Below are 7,522 nucleotides of genomic sequence, written 5' to 3' on the forward strand. Positions count from 1 at the left end.
ATGGTGAAACCCCATCTCTACTAAAAAATACAAAAATTAGCCAGGCATGGTGGTGGGCACCTGTAATCCCAGCTACTTGGGAGGCTGAGGCAGGGAGAATTGCTTTGATGCAGGAGATGGAGGTTGCAGTGAGCCGAATGGCGCCATTGCACTCCAGCCTTGGTGACAAAGTGAGACTCTGTCTCAAAAAAAAAAAAAAAGAAAAAGAAAAAAGTTCCTTTTCAGGAGTAACTGAAGTCGAATTATCTGACAGGTGGGGTTTTCAAAGTTCACACAAACATTGTTTCTGAAGTTTATACAAAAGCCTTATCTCTAGAGTATGAACACTATCAGGTGTTGAGAAAGGGTATAACTCTACTCATTTCCCTAAAATGTCCCCAGAAACTATGGACTATAAGATAGTACATACTCTAACCTATAATATTGAAAAGTGAGTCCGTTTCACTAAAATAAATGTAGCTCTTTCTTCACTTGGTCATGACCTCCCTATTTCAGACATTTGAGGCACAAAGGCCTGCTTCAGGCACTTGAACAGTTGGATTTTGATGCAGGTTTTGATGCTTGAATAAGAATGAAGAGATGCCCTTCAAAATTTCTCTCCTTTTGAGCTGCAGATTCTTTTCATTTCTGATTCTAAAAAGGACAGCCTGGTAAAGTTGTTTATCAGCTGTGATCTAAACAGAATGTTGCTTGTCTTTGGGTCTAACCAGCCTATAGAGGTGTCCCCACACCCGCCCTCAGGGAATGAAAGTCCTAGGAAGACTAGCCTTCCACAGTGGACAACCCGAGGAGCCCTGGGGAAAGCCTCCTTCCACAAGCTGCTGGAGGCAGGGTCAGCAGTCGAGTGTCTCTGAGGGCTGCTCCCTGACCTTTATGCGGCCAGGAAGGATGCAGATGCATGTGAATGAGATTGGGCAGTGCCTGCTGAATTCATTAAATCAATATTCTGTGCACATCCCACTTAATCAGTAGACATAGTCTGGTTCTGTGCATTTTGTGGATAGCTGAAGGATTTTTGTGGCAAATACTAAACATTGAGCAAAGTGGGCTTCTCTGAAACCAAGTAGGTTTTTGAGCTGCCTCTTTCTGCTTTCAGTTGATGTGAGCTCAGGAAATGGGAATTGATTTTAATCCTAGGCAGAACTTAATTAGAGAGGAAGATTGTTGCCAAAACACCCCAAGCTTCATTTCAAAGTCAAATCAAAATGATTTTTGTATTAGTCACTAGTTCGGATTGCATAGATGCTCCAGGTTTGTATTTTAGCAGCACTGTATCAGAAAGTAGGTAGCCTTAACTATTCTTATCTTTGGAATCCGTTAAAATTTTCTTATCCACGTATTGTCAGATCTGTGATAATAATCTGGAAGTTCCCAGATAAAGGTAAGGTAGGGAAAATAAAACCATCATGGGGAATGCTGGCAGAAATCAGTGTAGGCTATAATTGAGATAATAGAATTTAATAGACTGCACATGTTTGTTCTCTCCCATGCATGGTGAAGTTTTTTGGTTTTTGTTTTTTGTTTTGAGATGGAGTCTCACGCCGTTACCTGGGCTGGAGTGCGGTGGTGCCGTCTCAGCTCACTGCAACCTCCGCCTCCCGGGTTCAAGCGATTCTTCTGCCTTAGCTTCCCAAGTAGCTGGGATTACAGGCACCTCCCACTGCACCCAGCTAATTTTTAGTATTTTTAGTAGAGACAGGGTTTCACCATGTTGGCCAGGCTGGTCTCGAACTCCTGACCTCATGATTATCCCGCCTTGGCCTCCCAAAGTGCTGAGATTACAGATGTGAGCCACTGCGCCTGGCAGTGAAGTTTTAAAAGTCTGGGTCCAGCCTTGTCTAACATCACGGACTTGCCATTATAGCTGGTATTTATCAAGCCATTCCTAAACCAGGCTCTTTACATACAATTAATCCTCATAGAAAACCAGTAAGAGAGGCTTAGTGTTACCTGTTTTACAGACAAGAAGACTGAGGTTCTAAGTGATTAAGTGACCCATCCAAGGTAACACAGCTAGTTAATGGCTGAGCTGCTACTGGAATCTGGATTTGCCCAACACTGGAGTCTATGACTGAAAATTTTCAAACTAGAGACTTCAGTTATATACGTAGGGTCAGGCGTGGTGGCTCACGCCTGTAATCCCAGCACTTTGGGAGGCTGAGGCAGGCGGATCACTTGAGGTCAAGAGTTCAAGACCAGCCTGGCCAACATGGCGAAACCCCACCTCTACTAAAAAATACAGAAATTAGCTGTGCATGGTGGTGGGCTCCTGTAATCCCAGCTACTCAGGAGGCTGAGGCAGGGAGAATTGCTTGAACCCAGGAGGCGGAGGTTGCTGCAGTGAGCTGAGATTGCGCCATTGCACTCCAGCCTGGGCAACAGAGTGAGACCCCACCTCAAAAAAAAAAAAAAAAGTTATATACTGTAGTTAACTTAAGACCAATTGATTTAACCTTCATTAGCTAAAAGGAAAAGCTGTCATTAACACTGAAAATAGCAACAACTATCATTTTTTGGGTACCTTCCTCGTGTCAGAAATATTGCTAGGCACCTACGTTCTTATTTCATTTAAGCCACAAAACATCCCTATATACTATACATGTTTATAAATGACAACAAAACTCCAAGAGTTTCACTTTTATGGAGCAGTTCAGGGTATACTGGGTCCCACATAGGAAGATTAGAGTATGGATCCAAGTTTAGGGTAAAGCTGGTGTATAAAAATAATAAAATCATAGAATTTTAGAGCCAAAAGGGATAGTCAAAATGATAAAGTCTAACTTTCTTACTTTTATATGTGGCAAAACTTAGGTTTAGACCCCTGCCTCCCCCAAACCACACACCAAATCCAAGACTGGAATACAGGCTCAATTCAATGAATCAATTTTGTCTTGAGTTCCTACTATGTGCCATACATGACCGTGTCTCTATCTACCAAACGCAGGGCTTTTTTTCTGTCAGAGGTTGTGCAACAGGAAGGACAAGGATGGGGACTGCGCAGCCAGGACGTTCAACGTAAGTTATGGGACTGACCACAGTTATGGACCAAAATGTTCAACCTGCTCTGCGGCAAGAGGGGAGGAGCCAGAGCCGGAGCGTCAGGTATAACTTGATCCTAAATGTGAATGTTGAAACTACCGTTTTGAATTACTTTTGGAGTGGCTTGTCTTCCATGAAGTGAAGTCCAAGCTTTTTGATTTGATCCTCACTGAACCCTAGGGTGATTTATTTTAATGCAGCTAATAAGAATAATGAGAAACATCTGTTTCTATAACAAAGGGCCATATTCATCATGTTAGTGACTTATGAACTGCTATGAGTATTTATGAAGATAAGAGCAGGCCATGTTGTGCGTAACGCAGGCACATGTGCAGCTTCCTTTTGGCTTCAAGGGTATGAGACCTCTCTGTCTTTCCAAGCCGAAAGCATGAGCTCCTGAAGCAATTTGTTTAGGAGACTCTTTTGACTCTACTTTAAACATTGGCACATAATTCCAAAAATTATGTTGAACAAAAAAAAAAGTATGACTGAGAAAAAGTGAGCTCAATGAGTTCAGAGGCTATGCAAGGTTATATGACTAATTAGTGGGAACCACGGACTTGAGGCCTCCATCTAATTTCTATTTCATTCTCCCAATTTGCCTTTTTGGAATCTTTCACCACTATCAAATAGGATAGTAATAGTGTGCCTTCCTTTTCTCCAGATAAGAATGTCAGCAAAATGTCTTGTAATATTTGAAGAAGCAAATGTAAAGTCAGTGTGTGGAAAAGCAGGCATTATCTCAAGCAGCATATCTCTAAAACTATAACAGGTTGAAGAATGATATTTCTAAAATTTTTCAATTTGACATTAGAAATATGCCTTCCATATGCAAAAATGCCATAATAAATCTATTTGTTAGGATACATGAAAAATGAGATTTGAATGGCCTGCCTTCTTTGGTCAGTTAAACGCAGTGGCTCTTAGCCAGCCTCATCTAACTCTGTGTTCACAAGCCTATTTTCTGCATTAGTTAAAAATATGACTGTCTTGGCCGGGCGCGGTGGCTCAAGCCTGTAATCCCAGCACTTTGGGAGGCCGAGACGGGCGGATCACGAGGTCAGGAGATCGAGACCATCCTGGCTAACACGGTGAAACCCCGTCTCTACTAAAAAAAATACAAAAAAGTAGCCGGGCGAGGTGGCGGGCGCCTGTAGTCCCAGCTACTCGGGAGGCTGAGGCAGGAGAATGGCGTGAACCCAGGAGGCGGAGCTTGCAGTGAGCTGAGATCCGGCCACTGCACTCCAGCCTGGGCGACAGAGCGAGACTCCGTCTCAAAAAAAAACAAAAAAACAAAAAATATGACTGTCTTTATAATAAAGGTAACCAGGCTGAAACAGGACTGATTCGGTGTTTTAGAATCCTGACAACTAATGGGAATATAGCTATGTATTGCTTGGATCAGTATGGCTATTGTATCTACTGTGTATGAATAAATAAAAATTGCTACTGGATAAGAACTATGGCAGTACTTCTTTTGAACTCAAAACTGTCTGAGCTCAACAGAACTCAGATAGTTCTATTGACTTACACATGCTGTGGGGCTGGGGATGAGTGAGGCCAGACACACAAGGAGCTGAGGAATGAAAGAAAGACACTTCTCTAATTGAGAGAGCCCCCCGTGAGCAGGGAAGAGGGCAGGGCTGGTGCAGGTCAGGACCCTGAGTCTGGAAAGATAGGGTACATTCTTGCATCAAAGCCAACATCAGGCATGATCATCCCTCCTTTTCCAGTCAAATTCATCTGGATGTTTGTCTAATAGATAGGCAAACATAGATCTTTCAAATAGTACATTCTTACTTCCCTTTACATACATTTTCCTCTTAAGAAAAATTCATTTTGCAGCCAATGATACCTAATTACTTTGACTATCAGCACGCCAGCCTCAAATACATATCTCAGTGTCCAATGTCATGCATGGAAAAGGAGCTTATCACACAAGGGAAAATTATGTTGCTTACCAATGAGGAGGCACCTCTAACACCAACAGTCAATGTATGTTTAGTGTAAATGATCAACTTTAATCTCCACCCTGCCTAGTTCCAGTTCTGCTGTGAGGCAATGTGTTAAGACCATGGAGTGCTACACCCACAGCCTCCCCAGCAATTTTGCAGGGTGTGGAAGGATTGGTTTTGCCACACTCTTAGTATAGAGCTCTGCATTTCAGCATTCTGTGGGGGCAGTGTATCCAGAGTACTCTTGCTAGGCATTAGACAGTCACTTGGGCAACTTAATTGCATAGTTTCCAACTGTGTCCTGTATCTAATGAATCAAAATTGGTGGTAAGGGGAATGAAGCAGGTGGGACACATGTAGTTTCAGAAAACATGCCAGGGGGTTCTCATCTACAGGCAGGATGAGAAGCCAGCTTCCTGGGTTGAAGTCTGAAAAACATGCAACAAAGATTTCATATGTCACTTTTGCCTCTGAATAATAATCGCTGAGGCATTCTAAGAATCTTTATAAAACTATAATGCCCCATGTTACTGCCCTCAGTTGAATTGTAATCTTTTTGGAGGAAGTTCTGCATCCTATTAAGTCAGAACTTCTTGGAACAGTTACCATGTGCCAAGCCCTTTGTACAACACAGTGGGTTAAACATGTTTCTTGTCTACAGAAAGCTAATGCTGAATCTACACTGTGGAAAATACCACTTTCATATATGAACAATTAGATAGGAATCTAGATTAAAGGAGCAAGATGTACTGAAGGGATGATCCTGGTACATCTTGGTCCAGGTGCTGTTGGGGACTGTCCCTCTAGGAGGCCAGGGAGGCCTCTCCTGCTACTTCTCTTCCTCCCAATTGAAGAAACACCTGAGGGTGCTGATATGGTTTGGCTCTGTGTCCCCACCCAAGTCTCATGTTAAATTGTAATCCTAAATGTTGGAGGAGGGGAGTGGATCATGGGGGCTGACTACCACCTGCAGTTTTCATGATAGTGAGTGAGTTCTCACAAGACCTAGTTGTCTAAAAGTGTGTAGCACTTTCCCCTTAGCTCTCTTCCTCCTGTTCCTGCCATGTAAGACGTGCCTGCTTCCCCTTCACCTTCCTCCATGATTGTGTTTCCTGAGGCCTCACCAGCCATGCTTCCTGTACAGCCTGAGGAACCATGAGCTGATTAAACCTCTTTTCTTTTTCTTATTTTGAGATGGAGTCTTGCTCTGTCGTCCAGGCTGGAGTGCAATGGCACGATCTCGGCTCACTGCAACCTCCATCTCCTGAGGTTCAAGCAATTCTCCTACCTCAGTCTCTGGAGTAGCTGGGATTACAGATGCCCACCACCATGCGTGACTAATTTTTGTATATTTGGTAGAGATGGGGTTTCCCCATGTCAGCAAGGCTGGTCTTGAACTCCTGACCTCAGGTGATCTGCCCTCCTCAGCCTCCCAAAGTGCTGGGATTACAGTCATGAGTCACTGCATCTGGCCTCTTTTCTTTATAAATTACCCCGTCTCAAGTAGTTATAGCAACATGAGAACAGACTAATACAGGCGCAGTGCATCTGCAGTGGGTACGGCTGTCCCCATAAGATTAGGATGTGGCAGCATGGAAGGGAAGAATTGAAGAAAGACTGGAACATCTAAGAAGGCCATAGATCTATGGGGTAAGTACGCAATAGGACTGTAGGTTAAAAGAAGGGAGGGAGATGGTGATAATGAAAATAGAAGAAAAGGAAGTAACAAGAGCCCAGAATTCTGCCTTCTGCCTGGTACATTGGGAGCTCAGCATGTGTGGTTTCCCCAGCTGTGCGTTTTGAGTGTAATAGTCCAGGGCTCTGCTATCCATCCCTGGATCTGGCCACTACACTGCTAGTTTTCTTATTTGTTCATTCTCTATTGCAAGGCTGCGGTTTTGAAGCTACAGGGAATCAGTGGGAGATAGGAAGCTCCAAACTGCAGAAAATTGTAGGACCAGCTGAACCAAACTACATTTACTGAAATCACAATGACCTGGGAAGCAACCAAGGCTTATGTGGGAAAGGGTACGTTGTGAAACAGGTTATTTATATTCTCATAAAACCATTGCTGGGGGAAAAGGCGAATGGGGTTCTGGTAGTAAAGTCAGCAGTAACATCCCTTAAAAGGTCTGAAGAATTCTAAAAATGTACTGGGAGGAGTGTTTCTATTCTAATAAAGAAGCAAAATGTGTTTTCCTTTTAAACAACCAGGAGAAAAATATTTATGCCTATCTCAAAATTGGAGCCCAAAGTTTAGTTTTGAAAATAATGAATGTCTAAAGCTGAAATTGTCTTCTAAAAAAAAAAAAAAAAAAAAAAAAGAATGCACTGGTAAGTAATAGCATTACTCATACAATGTATATTATTAGCAGGACTTTCCATCCAGATCTTAGTGTATGAATAAATCACAAAAGTTGTGAATTTATATAAACTCACCTGAAAAAGGAAATTATCCTGAATTTACATGACAAAAAATACTGTGTCAAGTACGAATGTGGGTTTTTGATTTCTAAAATGCCAAAGAT

Source organism: Macaca fascicularis, chromosome 4 (assembly GCF_037993035.2).
Source record: "Macaca fascicularis isolate 582-1 chromosome 4, T2T-MFA8v1.1".
NCBI lineage: Eukaryota > Metazoa > Chordata > Mammalia > Primates > Cercopithecidae > Macaca > Macaca fascicularis.